The following is a 16,213-nucleotide window of genomic DNA, read 5'->3' as shown; positions in this document are numbered from 1 at the left end:
TAGCCTCTCTGTCTTTCATCCATTCCCACCTTTTTCTTTGGAAACTATATGCTGTAGATTGACATGGCAGGATGGAATTTTGATTGAAGAATTAAAATGACTGATATTGAGGGAAGAAATAGATATTAAGAAAAAAGTTTCTTGATAGACAAGTAAATGGGAGAGAAAGCACTTACTTATAAGTACTTACAGCAATAAATTGCTAAAAGGCAGCACTAGCACGTAATGCTCACTTTAGAAAAGCATAGAGTTCTGAAGAACAAGAGTGAGATATGTGCCGAAAGTGTTATGTATGATATATACAAATTATATGCTCATGGACTGAAAGCCAACAGCCCATGTGTAGGCAAGGCAGAAATAAAAGACAGCTATATAGGTTACTGGAGTGAACCTTGACAGCCATTTAAGTGCTAATTCATTGTCAGAGAGAGAGAGAGAGAGAGAGAGAGAGAGAGAGAGAGAGAGAGAGAGAGAGAGAGAGAGAGAGAGAGATTCCTTCAGGTAAGTACACATACTCTTACCATTCATCCCCGCAGGGAATATATTAGCATAATGATGGTTCACTAATAACTACACATGAAGATGACTGAAGTGCTGCCTACTGCTTCAAGTCCTCATATCATCATCTTAGAAATTAGTGTTTATGCGTTCACTCGTACAAGTCTCAAAGCTTTTCAGGGTGCAGTGATACCAGCTCAAGGTATTCTCAATACTGATGAAAAGTCATTTGAAAATATACAATTAAATCCTGAAGTTACCTTTCAGTGTATGTTATACAAGATTCCAACAAGCAAGGAGCTAAACTAATGATAATCAAATAGATTTGCTGACAGTCATCACTACAAAGAGTCTGTAGACATACCTGAGAGTCAGTTTACAGCGCATCCTTTGAGCACGATGGATCGACATTTGAGCCTGACCCTTGGGTACAATGGTCTTGCCTTTGAGTAGATCTGAAGAGGTCAGGCAGCCATGAATGGAAAATGATAATCTATAAACTAACAATATATTTACTATTATCATGAACTCATATATAATAAAAGCTAGTAATAGCAAATAATGCAATGATACATTGATTACTGATGTATGCACCATCAGTACTTCATGCAATATACAAACCAGTGGTTAGTGTTACATAAGCCACCTATTTTAGAACCAGCCAAACATTAACTGAAATTAAAGTATTGATAATCATTATAATCTAACAAATCCTACACTAACGATTTTCAAACCAACAAGACAGAGCAGCACCCTCTAGCAAATGCAGTATATCCCCTTCTAAATTTTAAACATTGTATAAAGCTTGTTCTAAAAGTACCTTTGCCTTTGCCGTGGGTTTCATAAATATTCTTTAGATTAAAGTGGATCAGAATATTTTTTTCATTAGATGAAGCATGTGGATAGACACTTTTGTGCCAAATTTCATGAACTTTGGCCAATATATAGTCAAGTAATGGTCAAAACCCTGAAATTTGAGCATTATGGTAACCTTTGACCCCAACAGAGTAGCCAAAATTGGTCAGATCACAATTTTGATGTATACATCTCACAATCATGCTCATGAACACTCATCACCATGTTCACCATCACTCATCATCTTGTTTAACGTGTTCAATCACCGTCATGTTCACTATCACCACCATATTCATCACTAGAATACAATGTTCACCCATTCATTATCATGTTTATACCAATCACATTATGTTCAAATTTTGGATATCATATTCATCATTGATAATGTTACTATTACTGAAAACATTTATGTTTACTATATGCACTCTCATTTATGTGTATTCACTGTGACTACATTTAGTGGCACTGACTGTCATGTTCACTACCATTCACCATTATGTTCAATCGCAATGTCATCATTATGTTTACTCACCTTTAATCCCTTTCATTACATGGGCCTTGCTGAAAAGTGTCTTTCTGCTGATTTTTATCAACATTGGTTGAAATAAAGTGGAATTCTTATATGTTAACTATGAATGGCCTAATCAAAGCCATCTGATTAATGTAGGAGACCAAATTAGAGGTGGAAGGATGGAGTGAAAAAAATTTGAGCGGTTGGGGCCTGAACTACAGGAGGGTGAGAGGTGCGCAAGGGACAGAGTGAATTGGAACGATGTGGTATACTGGGGTCGATGTGCTGTCAATGGACTGAACCAGGACATGTGAAATGTCTTGGGTAAACCATGGACAGGTTTGTGGGGCCCGGATCTGGATAGGTAGCTGTGGTTTTGGTGCATTACACATGACAGCTAGAGACTGAGTGTGAACGAACTTTCCATGGTTTACCCTAGGCGCGTCACATGCCGTGGTTCAATCCATTGACAGCACGTCGACCCCAGTATACCACATCGTTCCAATTCACTCTATTCCTTGCACGCCTTTCACCTTCCTGCATGTTCAGGCCCTGATCACTCAAAATCTTTTTCACTCCATCTTTCCACCTCCAATTTGGTCTCCAACTTTTCCTCGGTCCCTCCACCTCTGACACATATATCCTCTTCGTCAATCTTCCCTCACTCATTCTCTCCATGTGACCAAACCATTTCAAAACACCCTCTTCTGTTCTCTCAACCACACTCTTTTTCTTACCACACATCTCTCTTACCCTATTATTACTTACTCGATCAAACCACCTCACACCACATATTGTCCTCAAACATCTCATTTCCAGCCCATCCACTCTCCTGCGCACAACTCTTATCTATAGCCCATGCCTCGCAACCATATAACATTGTTACATGGTGTACGTGTACACATATAACATTGTTATATGTGTACGTGTAGGAAGAGAGGAAAGTGATTGGTTCTCAGTGAATGTAGGTTTGCGGCAGGGGTGTGTGATGTCTCCATGGTTGTTTAATTTGTTTATGGATGGGATTGTTAGGGAGGTGAATGCAAGAGTTTTGGAAAGAGGGGCAAGTATGAAGTCTGTTGGGGATGAGAGAGCTTGGGAAGTGTCAGTTGTTGTTCGCTGATGATACAGCGCTGGTGGCTGATTCATGTGAGAAACTGCAGAAGCTGGTGACTGAGTTTGGTAAAGTGTGTGAAAGAAGAAAGTTAAGAGTAAATGTGAATAAGAGCAAGGTAATTAGGTACAGTAGGGTTGAGGGTCAAGTTAATTGGGAGGTAAGTTTGAATGGAGAAAAATAGGAGGAAGTAAAGTGTTTTAGATATCTGGGAGTGGATCTGGCAGCGGATGGAACCATGGAAGCGGAAGTGGATCATAGGGTGGGGGAGGGGGCGAAAATCCTGGGAGCCTTGAAGAATGTGTGGAAGTCGAGAACATTATCTCGGAAAGCAAAAATGGGTATGTTTGAAGGAATAGTGGTTCCAACAATGTTGTATGGTTGCGAGGCGTGGGTATGGATAGAGTTGTGCGCAGGAGGATGGATGTGCTGGAAATGAGATGTTTGAGGACAATGTGTGGTGTGAGGTGGTTTGATCAAGTAAGTAATGTAAGGGTAAGAGAGATGTGTGGAAATAAAAAGAGCGTGGTTGAGAGAGCAGAAGAGGGTGTTTTGAAATGGTTTGGGCACATGGAGAGAATGAGTGAGGAAAGATTGACCAAGAGGATATATGTGTCGGAGGTGGAGGGAACGAGGAGAAGTGGGAGACCAAATTGGAGGTGGAAAGATGGAGTGAAGAAGATTTTGTGTGATCGGGGCCTGAACATGCAGGAGGGTGAAAGGAGGGCAAGGAATAGAGTGAATTGGATTGATGTGGTATATCGGGGTTGACGTGCTGTCAATGGATTGAATCAGGGCATGTGAAGCGTCTGGGGTAAACTTCCGCGTCCACGGTTCCATCCGCTGCCAGATCCACTCCCAGATATCTAAAACGCTTTACTTCCTCCAGTTTTTCTCCATTCAAACTTACCTCCCAAATGCCTTGACCCTCAACCCTACTGTACCTAATACCCTTGCTCTTATTCACATTTACTCTTAACTTTCTTCTTTCATACACTTTACCAAACTCACTCTCCAACTTCTGCGGTTTCTCACATGAATCAACCAACAGCGCTGTATCATCAGCGAACAACAACTGACTCACTTCCCAAGCTCTCTCATCCACAACAGACTGCATACTTGCCCCTCTTTCCAAAACTCTTGCATTCACCTCCCTAACAACCCCATCAATGAACAAATTAAACAACCATGGAGACATCACACACTCCTGCCGCAAACCTACGTTCACTGAGAACCAATCAGTTTCCTCTCTTCCTAGACGTACACATGCCTTACATCCTCGATTAAAACTTTTCACTGCTTCTAACAACTTGCCTCCCACACCATATATTCTTAATACCTTCCACAGAGCATCTCTATCAACTCTATCATATGCCTTCTCCAGACCCATAAATGCCACATACAAATCCAGTAGCTTTTCTAAGTATTTCTCACATACATTCTTCAAAGCAAACACCTGATCTACACATCCTCTACCACTTTTGAAACCACACTGCTCTTCCCCAATCTGATGCTCTGTACATGCCTTCACCCTCTCAATCAATACCCTCCCATATAATTTACCAGGAATACTCAACAAACTTATACCTCTGTAATTTGAGCACTCACTCTTATCCCCTTTGCCTTTGTACAATGGCACTATGCAAGCATTCCGCCAATCCTCAGGTAACTCACCATGAGTCATAAATACATTAAATAACCTTACCAACCAGTCAACAATACAGTCACCCCCTTTTTTAATAAATTCCATTGCAATACCATCCAAATCTGCTGTCTTGCCGGCTTTCATCTTCCGCAAAGCTTTTACTACCTCTTCTCTGTTTACCAAATCATTTTCCCCATCCCTCTCACTTTGCACACCACCTCGACCAAAACACCCTATATCTGCCACTCTATCATCAAACACATTCAACAAACCTTCAAAGTACTCACTCCATCTCCTTCTCACATCACCATTACTTGTTATCACCTCCCCATTAGCCCCCTTCACTGAAGTTCCCATTTGCTCCCTTGTCTTACGAACTTTATTTACCTCCTTCCAAAACATCTTTTTATTTTCCCTAAAATCTAATGATACTCTCTCATCGGAACTCTCATTTGCCCTCTTTTTCACCTCTTGCACCTTTCTCTTGACCTCCTGTCTCTTTCTTTTATACATCTACTCATTTGTATTTTTTCCCTGCAAAAATCGTCTAAATGCCTCTCTCTTCTCTTTCACTAATAATCTTACTTCTTCATCCCCCCACTCACTACCCTGTCTAATCAACCCATCTCCCACGCTTCTCATGCCACAAGCATCTTTTGCGCAAGCCATCACTGTTTCCCTAAATACATCCCATTCCTCCCCCACTCCCCTAACTTCCATTGTTCTCACCTTTTTCCATTCTGTATTCAGTCTCTCCTGGTACTTCCTCACACAAGTCTCCTTCCCAAGCTCACTTACTCTCACCACTCTCTTCACCCCAACATTCTCTCTTCTTTTCTGAAAACCCATACAAATCTTCACCTTTGCCTCCACAAGATAATGATAAGACATCCCTCCAGTTGCACCTCTCAGCACATTAACATCCAAAAGTCTCTCTTTTGCGTGCCATCTATTAACACGTAATCCAATAACGCTCTCTGGCCATCTCTCCTACTTACATACGTATACTTATGTATATCTTGCTTTTTAAACCCGGTATTCCCAATCACCAGTCCTTTTTCAGCACATAAATCTACAAGCTCTTCAACATTTTCATTTACAACACTGAACACCCCATGTATACCAATTATTCCCTCAACTGCCACATTATTCACCTTTGCATTCAAATCACCCATCACTATAACCCGGTCTTGTGCATCAAAACCACTAACACACTCATTCAGCTGCTCCCAAAACACTTGCCTCTCATGATCTTTCTTCTCATGCCCAGGTGCATATGCACTAATAATCACCCACCTCTCTCCATCAATTTCAGTTTTACCCATATCAATCTAGAATTTACTTTCTTACACTATATCATATACTCCCACAACTCCTGTTTCAGGAGTAAAGCTACTCTTTCCCTTGCTCATGTCCTCTCACTAACCCCTGACTTTACTCCCAAGACATTCCGAAACCACTCTTCCCCTTTACCCTTGAGCTTCGTTTCACTCAGAGCCAAAACATCCAGGCTGCTTTCCTCAAACATACTACCTATCTCTCCTTTTTTCTCATCTTGGTCACATCCACACACATTTAGACACCCCAATCTTAGCCTTCAAGGAGGATGAGCACTCCCCGCGTGACTCCTTCTTCTGTTTCCCCTTTTAGAAAGTTAAAATACAAGGAGGGAAGGGTTTCTGGCCCCCCACTCCCGTCCCCTTTAGTTGCCTTCTACGACATGTGAGGAATGCGTGGGAAATATTCTTTGTCCCCTATCCCCAGGGGATATATATATATATTTTTTTTTTCTTTTTTATACTTTGTCGCTGTCTCCCGCGTTTGCGAGGTAGCGCAAGGAAACAGACGAAAGAAATGGCCCAACCCCCCCCATACACATGTATATACATACGTCCACACACGCAAATATACATACCTACACAGCTTTCCATGGTTTACCCCAGACGCTTCACATGCCTTGATTCAATCCACTGACAGCACGTCAACCCCGGTATACCACATCGCTCCAATTCACTCTATTCCTTGCCCTCCTTTCACCCTCCTGCATGTTCAGGCCCCGATCACACAAAATCTTTTTCACTCCATCTTTCCACCTCCAATTTGGTCTCCCTCTTCTCCTCGTTCCCTCCACCTCCGACACATATATCCTCTTGGTCAATCTTTCCTCACTCATTCTCTCCATGTGCCCAAACCACTTCAAAAACACCCTCTTCTGCTCTCTCAACCACGCTCTTTTTATTTCCACACATCTCTCTTACCCTTACGTTACTCACTCGATCAAACCACCTCACACTACACATTGTCCTCAAACATCTCATTTCCAGCACATCCATCCTCCTGCGCACAACTCTATCCATAGCCCACGCCTCGCAACCATACAACATTGTTGGAACCACTATTCCTTCAAACATACCCATTTTTGCTTTCCGAGATAATGTTCTCGACTTCCACACATTCTTCAAGGCTACCAGAATTTTCGCCCCCTCCCCCTCCCTATGATCCACTTCCGCTTCCATGGTTCCATCCGCTGCCAGATCCACTCCCAGATATCTAAAACACTTCACTTCCTCCAGTTTTTCTCCATTCAAACTCACCTCCCAATTGAATTGACCCTCAACCCTACTGTACCTAATAACCTTGCTCTTATTCACATTTACTCTTAACTTTCTTCTTTCACACACTTTACCAAACTCAGTCACCAGCTTCTGCAGTTTCTCACATGAATCAGCCACCAGCGCTGTATCATCCGCGAACAACAACTGACTCACTTCCCAAGCTCTCTCATCCCCAACAGACTTCATACTTGCCCCTCTTTCCAAAACTCTCGCATTCACCTCCCTAACAACCCCATCCATAAACAAATTAAACAACCATAGAGACATCACACACCCCTGCCGCAAACCAACATTCACTGAGAACCAATCACTTTCCTCTCTTCCTACACGTACACATGCCCTACATCCTCGATAAAAACTTTTCACTGCTTCTAACAACTTGCCTCCCACACCATATATTCTTAATACCTTCCACAGAGCATCTCTATCAACTCAATCATATGCCTTCTCCAGATCCATAAATGCTACATACAAATCCATTTGCTTTTCTAAGTATTTCTCACATACATTCTTCAAAGCAAACACTTGATCCACACATCCTCTACCACTTCTGAAACCACACTGCTCTTCCCCAATCTGATGCTCTGTACATGCCTTCACCCTCTCAATCAATACCCTCCCATATAATTTGCCAGGAATACTCAACAAACTTATACCTCTGTAATTTGAGCACTCACTCTTATCCCCTTTGCCTTTGTACAATGGCACTATGCACGCATTCCGCCAATCCTCAGGCACCTCACCATGAGTCATACATACATTAAATAACCTTGCCAACCAGTCAACAATACAGTCACCCCTTTTTTAATAAATTCCACTGCAATACCATCCAAACCTGCTGCCTTGCCGGCTTTCATCTTCCGCAAAGCTTTTACTACCTCTTCTCTGTTTACCAACTCATTTTCCCTAACCCTCGCACTTTGCACACCACCTCGACCAAAACACCCTATATCTGCCACTCTATCATCAAACACATTCAACAAACCTTCAAAATACTCACTCCATCTCCTTCTCACATCACCACTACTTGTTATCACCTCCCCATTTGCGCCCTTCACTGAAGTTCCCATTTGCTCCCTTGTCTTACGCACTTTATTTACCTCCTTCCAGAACATCTTTTTATTCTCCCTAAAATTTAATGATACTCTCTCACCCCAACTCTCATACATATATATATATATATATATATATATATATATATATATATATATATATATATATATATATATATATATATACATATATATAAATAAATATATATATTTATTCATTTATTCATTCCTTATACTTTGTCGTTGTCTCCCGTGTCAGTGAGGCAGCGCAAGGAAACAGACGAAAGAATGGCCCAACCCACCCACATACACACGCATATACATACACGTCCACACACACACATATACATACCTGTACATCTCAACGTATACATATATACATACACACACAGACATATGAATATATACACCTTATGTTCATACTGTCTGCCCTATTCACTCCCGTCGCCACCCCGCCACACATGAAATGAGAACCCCCTCCCCCCACATGTGCGCGAGGTAGCGCTATGGAAAAGTCAAGAAAGGCCACATTCGTTCACACTCTGTCTCTAGCTGTCATGTATAATGCATCGAAACCACAGCTCCCTTTCCACATCCAAGCCCCACAAAACTTTCCATGGTTTAGCCCAGACGCTTCACATGCCCTGGTTCAATCCAATGACAGCACGTCGACCCCAGTATACCACATCGTTCCAATTCACTCTATTCCTTGCACGCCTTTCACCCTCCGATCACTCAAAATCTTTTTCACTCCATCTTTCCACCTTCAATTTGGTCTCCCACTTCTCGTTCCCTCCACCTCTGACACATATATCCTCTTGGTCAATCTTTCCTCACTCATTCTCTCAATGTGACCAAATCATTTCAAAACACCCTCTTTTGCTCTCTCAACCACACTCTTTTTATTACCACTCATCTCTCTTACCCTATTATTACTTACTCGATCAAACCACCTCACACCAGATATTGTCCTCAAACATCTCACTTCCAGCACATCCACCCTTCTCCGCACAACTCTTTTCATAGCCAACGTCTTTGCACCCATTTAATATTGTTGGAACCACTATTCCTTAAAACATACCCATCTTCGGTTTCCGAGATAATGTTCTTGACTTCCACACATTTTTCAACGCTCCCAGATGTTTCGCCCCCTCCCCCACCCTATGATTCACTTCCGGTTCCAAGGTTTCATCCGCTGCCAAATCCACTCCCAGATATCTAAAACACTTCACTTCCTCCAGTTTTTCTCCATTTAAACTTACCTCCCAGTTGACTTGTCCCTCAATCCTAAAGTACCTAGTAACCTTGCTCTTATTCACATTCACTCTCAGCTTTCTTTTTACACACACTCAGTCACCAGCTTCTGTGGTTTCTCACATGAATCAGCCAACAGCGCTGTATCATCAGCGAACAACAACTCGCTCACTTCCCAAGCTCTTTCATCCACCACAGACTGTATACTTGCTCCTCTTTTCCTCTTTCCAACACTTGCATTCACCTCCCTAACAACCCCATCCATAATCAAATTAAACAACCATGAAGACATCACACACCCCTGCCGCAAACCTACATTCACTGAGAACCAATCACTTTCCTCTCTTCCTACACGTACACATGCCTTACATCCTCGATAAAAACTTTTCACTGCTTCCAACAACTTGCCTCCCACACCATATATTCTTAATACCTTCCACAGAGCATCTCTATCAACTCTATCATATGTCTTCTCCAGATCCATAAATGCTACATACAAATCCATTTGCTTTTCTAAGTATTTCTTACATTCTTCAAAGCAAACATCTGATCCACACATCCTCTACCACTTCTGAAACCACATTGCTCTTCCCCAGTCTGATGCGGCAGGGGTGTGTGATGTCTCCATGGTTGTTTAATTTGTTTATGGATGGGGTTGTTAGGGAGGTGAATGCAAGAGTTTTGGAAAGAGGGGCAAGCATACAGTCTGTTGTGGATGAGAGAACTTGGGAAGTGATCCAGTTGTTGTTCGCTGATGATGCAATGCTGGTGGCTGATTCATGTGAGAAACTGCAGAAGCTGGTGACTGAGTTTGGTAAAGTGTGTGAATAAGAGCAAGGTTATTAGGTACAGTAGGGTTGAGGGTGAAGGCAATTGGGAGGTTTGGGAAGTTTGAATGGAGAAAAACTGGAGGAAGTAAAATGCTTTAGATATCTAGGAGTGGATCTGGCAGCGGATGGAACCATGGAAGCGGAAGTGAATCACAGGGTGGGGGAGGGGGCGAAAATTCTGGGAGCCTTGAAGAATGTTTGGAAGTCGAGAACATTATCTTGGAAAGCAAAAATGGGTATGTTTGAAGGAATAGTGGTTCCAATAATGTTGTATGGCTGCGAGGCGTGGGCTATGGATAGAGTTGTGCGCAGGAGGGTGGATGTGCTGGAAATGAGATGTTTGAGGACAATATGTGGTGTGAGGTGGTTTGATCGAGTAAGTAATGTAAGGGTAAGAGAGATGTGTGGAAATAAAAAGAGTGTGGTTGAGAGAGCAGAAGAGGGTGTTTTGAAATGGTTTGGTCACATGGAGAGAATGAGTGAGGAAAGATTGACCAAGAGGATATATGTGTCAGAGGTGGAGGGAACGAGGAGAAGTGGGAGACCAAATTGGAGGTGGAAAGGAGTGAAAAAGATTTTGAGTGATTGGGGCCTGAACATGCAGGAGGGTGAAAGGCGTGCAAGGAATAGAGTGAACTGGAACGATGTGGTATACCGGGGTCGACGTGCTGTCAATTGATTGAACCAGGGCCTGTGAAGCGTCTGGGGTAAACCATGGAAAGTTGTGTGGGGCCTGGATGTGGAAAGGGAGCTGTGGTTTCGGTGCATTATTACAATACAGCTAGTGACTGAGTGTGAACGAATGTGGCCTTTGTTGTCTTTTCCTGGCGCTACCTCGCACACATTAGGGGGGAGGGGGTTGTTATTCCATGTGTGGCGAGGTGGCGATGGGAATAAATAAAGGCAGATAGTATGAATTATGTACATGTGTGTGTGTATATATATGTGTACATTGAGATGTATAGGTATGTATATTTGCGTGTGTGGACGTGTATGTATATACATGTGTATGTGGGTTGGTTGGGCCATTCTTTCGTCTGTTTCCTTGCGCTACTTCGCTAACGCGGGAGACAGCGAGAAAGCAAAATAAATAAATAAATAAATAAATGAATGAATATATATATATATATATATATATATATATATATATATATATATATATATATATATATATATATATATATATATATTGTCTTTTCCTAGTGCTACCTCACGCACTTGCGGGGGGAAAGGTTATTTCATGTGTGCCGGGGTGGCGATGGGAATGAATAAGGGCAGACAGTATGAATTATGTACCTGTGTATATCTGTATGTGTCTGTGTGTGTAAATTTACGTATACGTTGAGACGTATAGGTATGTATATGTGCGTGTGTGGACGTGTATGCACATACATGTGTATGTGGGTGTGTTGGGCCATTCTTTCGTCAGTTTCCTTGGGCTACCTTGCTAACGGGGGAGACAGCGACAAAGTATAATATATATATATATATATATATATATATATATATATATATATATATATATATATATAGAGAGAGAGAGAGAGAGAGAGAGAGAGAGAGAGAGAGAGAGAGAGAGAGAGAGAGAGTGTGCATAAGACAAGAGAACAAATGGGAACATCGGAGAAGGGGATTAATGGGAGGGTAATAACAAGTAGTGGTGAAGTGAGAAGATGGAGTGAGTATTTTGAAGGTTTGTTGAATGTGTTAGATGATAGAGTGGCAGATATAGGGTGTTTTGGTTGTGGTGGTGTGCAAAGTGAGAGGGTCAGGGGGAGTGGTTTGGCAGAGAAGAGGTAGTGAAAGTTTTGCGGAAGATGAAAGCTGGCAAGGCTGCAGGTTTGGATGGTATTGCAACGGTATTCATTAATAAAGGGGGGTGACTGTGTTGGTGACTGCCTGGTAATGATATTCAATGTATGTATGGTTTATGGTGAAGTGCCTGAGAATTGGCGGAATACATGCACAGTGCCATAATAAGAAGGCAAAGGGGATAAAGGTGAGTGTTCAAATTACAGAGGTATAAGTTTGTTGAATATTCCTGGGAAATCATATACTCCTGGGAAATCATATGGGAGGGTAATGATTGAGAGGGTAAAGGCATGTACAGAGAATCAGACTGGGGAAGAGCAGAGTGATTTCAGAAGTGGTAGAGGATATGTGGATCAGATGTTTGCTTCGAAGAATGTATGTGAGAAATACTTAAAAAAAAAAAAAAAAAAGAGATTGATTTGTATGTAGCATTTATGGATCTGGAGAAGGCATATGATAGAGTTGATATAGATGCTTTGTGGAAGTTGCTAGAAGCAGTGAAAAGTTTTTATCAAGGATGTAAGGCATGTGTATGAGTAGGAAGAGAGGAAAGTGATTGGTTCTCAGTGAATTTCGGTTTGCAGCAGGGGTGCATGATGTCTCCATGGGTGTTTAATTTGTTTATGGATGGAGTTGTTAGGGAGGTGAATGCAATAGTTTTGGAGAGAGGGGCAAGTATGCAGTCTGTTGTGGATGAGAGGGCTTGAGAAGTGAGTCAGTTGTTGTTCAATGATGATACAGCACTGTTGGCTGATTTTGATGAGAAACATGACATTCTCTATCTGTCATGTGTAATGCACTGAAACCACAGCTCCCTTTCTACATCGAGGCCCCACAAAACTTACCAAGGTTTACCCCAAACGCTTTGCATGCCCTGGTTCCATCCACTGACAGCATGTCGACCCCGGTATACCACATCATTCCAATTCACTCCATTCCTTGCATGCCTTTCACCCTCCTGTACGTTCAAGGCCCAGATCACTCAAAATCTTTTTCACTCCATCATTCCACATCTAATTTGGTCTCCTACTTCTCGTCCCCTCTACCTCTGAGACGTATATCCTTTTTGTCAATCTTTCCTCACTCATTTTCTCCATGTGTCCAAACCATTTCAACACACCCTCTTCTGCTCTCTCAACCACACTCTTTTTATTACTACACATCTCTCTTACCCTTTCATTACTTACTCGATCAAACCATCTCACACCACATACTGTCCTTAAACATTTCACTTCCAACACATCCACCCTCCCCCGCACAACCCTATCTATAGCCCATGCCTTGCAACCACATAACATTATTGGAACCACTATTCCCTCAAATATACCCATTTTTGCTCTCCGAGATAAAGTTTTTGTTTTCCACACATTCTTCAATGCTCCCATAACTTTTGCCCCCTCCCCCACCCTGTGACCCAATTTAGCTTCCATGGTTCTATCCCCTGCTAAAACCACTCCCAGATATCTAAAACACTTCACTTCCTCCAGTTTTATCCATTCAAAGTTACCTACCAATTAACTGGTCCCTCAACCCTACTGAACCTAATAACCTTGCTCTTATTCACATTTACTCTCAGCTTTCTTCTTTCACACACTTTACCAAACTCAGTCACGAACTTCTGCAGTTTCTCACCTGAATTAGCCACCAGCACTGTATCATCAGCAAACAACAACTGACTCACTTCCCAAGCCCTCTCATCCACAACAGACTGCATACTTGCCCCTCTCTCTAAAACTCTTGCATTCACCTCCCTAACCACCCCATCCATAAACAAATTAAACAACCATGGAGACATCATGCTCCCCTGTTGCAAACCAACATTCACTGGGAAGCAATCACTTTCCTCTTTTTCTACTCATACACATGCTTTAAATCCTTGGTAAAAACTTTTCACTGCTTGTAGCTAATTCCCTCCCACACCATATACTCTTAATACCTTCCACAATGTATGTCTATCAACTCTATCATATGCCTCCTCCAGATCCATAAATGCTACATACAAACCCATCTTTTTTTCTCAGTATTTCTCACATACATTCTTCAGAGCAAACACTTGATCCACACATCCTCTACCAATTCTGATTCCATACTGCTCTTCCCCAGTCTGATGCTCTGTACATGCCTTTGCCCTCTCAAATCAAATCCCTCCCATATAATTTCCCTGGAATACTCAACAAACTTATACCTCTGTAATTTGAACACTCACCTTCATCCCCTTTGCGTTTGTAAAATGGCACTAAGCATGCATTCCGCCAATCCTCAGGCACCTCACCATGAACCATACCTACAATGAATATCCTTACCAACCAATCAACAACACAGTCACCCCCTCTTATTTTATAAATTCCACTGCAATACCATCTAAACCCTCCATCTTGCTTTCTTTCATCTTCGACAAAGCTTTCACTACTTCTTCTTTGTTTACCAAACCATTTTCCCTGACCCTCTCACTTCACACACCACCTCGACCAAAACACCCTATGACTGCCACTCTATCATCAAACATATTTAACAAACCTTCAAATTACTAACTCCATCTCCCTCTCAAATCACCACTACTTGTTATTGCATATGTTTTCTTGTTTTACGCACTTAATTTACCTCCTTCCAAAACATCTTCTTTCCTCCCTAAAATTTAATGATACGCTCTCACCCTAATTCTCATTTGCCCTCTTTTTAACCTCTTGCACCTTTCTCTTGACCTCCTGCCGCTTTCTTTTATACATCTCCTAGTCATATGCACTATTTCCCTGCAAAAACTGTCCAAACGCCTCTCTGTTCTCTGTCACTGATAATCTTACTTTTTCGTCCCACCACTCACTACCCTCTCTAATCTGCCCACCTCCCACCTTTCTCATGCCACAAGCATCTTTTGTGCAAGGCATCACTGCTTCCCTAAATACATCCCATTCCTCCCCCACTCCCCTTACCTCCTTTGTTCTCACCTTTATATATATATATATATATATATATATATATATATATATATATATATATATATATATATATATATAATATATATATATATATATATATATATTTTTTTTTTTATACTATTCGCCATTTCCCGCGTAGCGAGGTAGCGTCAAGAACAGAGGACTGGGCCCTTGAGGGAATAACCTCACCTAGCCCCCTTCTCTGTTCCTTCTTTTGGAAAATTAAAAAAAAAAAACGAGAGGGGAGGATTTCCAGCCCCCCGCTCCCTTCCCTTTTAGTCGCCTTCTACGACACGCAGGGAATACGTGGGAAGTATTCTTTCTCCCCTATCCCCAGGGATATATATATATATATATATATATATATATATATATATATATATATATATATAGAGGCAAGAGTGGCGGCCAGTGATGCTACTACGTTTGTGAATCAAGAACCATTGCAACACAAACCTCGCCAGGTGGTAGAGTGTCCCGCAGTGTATCGAGACAGACTTCCCCAGAACTTTTTTAAAGGGGAAGTAAATGTTTATAGTTGTGTTACTGGAGTGATAGTTTTCATACATGGTGCTTTGACAAGAAAATAGTGAAATTGGAGAAAAATGTAGCTCAGACATTGAAGCTTATTGATACAGTGGTCAAATTGATGAGAACTACTATTGACGTTTGTGTAAATAAATTATACATTTCCTTTTCCATAGCCAGAGGTTGAACCATTATGTGACATCCATTTTTTCATTTCATTTCAAGCTAGAAGTTTCAGTTTTCTAAATTGTTTCTTACATTTTTCATATGTATATATATGTATGTGTGTGTGTGTGTGTGTATATGTGCGTATGTATGTGTGTGTGTGTGTGTGTGTATATATATATATATATATATATATATATATATATATATATATATATATATATATATATATATATATATTATCCCTGGGGATAGGGGTGAAAGAATACTTCCCACGCATTCCTCGCGTGTCGTAGAAAGCGACTAGAGGGGACGGGAGCGGGGGGCCAGAAATCCTCTCCTCCTTGTATTTTTTTAACTTTCTAAAATGGGAAACAGAAGAAGGAGCAACGCGGGGA

General features: G+C 41.5%; 1 long non-coding RNA gene across 1 annotated transcript in view; it reads right to left on the bottom strand.

The window, feature by feature from the left end:
* Positions 1–861: 861 nt before the first annotated feature.
* Positions 862–16,213, bottom strand: part of LOC139754468 (uncharacterized) — a 118,866-nt gene continuing 103,514 nt past the window's right edge. Inside the window, exon 3 of the long non-coding RNA XR_011713889.1 lies at positions 862–953. This is a non-coding gene — a long non-coding RNA (uncharacterized lncRNA). The remainder of the gene's footprint in view (positions 954–16,213) is intronic.

Source organism: Panulirus ornatus, chromosome 17 (assembly GCF_036320965.1).
Source record: "Panulirus ornatus isolate Po-2019 chromosome 17, ASM3632096v1, whole genome shotgun sequence".
NCBI classification, from domain to species: domain Eukaryota; kingdom Metazoa; phylum Arthropoda; class Malacostraca; order Decapoda; family Palinuridae; genus Panulirus; species Panulirus ornatus.
Note: the sequence above shows the minus strand (reverse complement) of the source record. Positions and strands in the feature narration are given on the sequence as shown.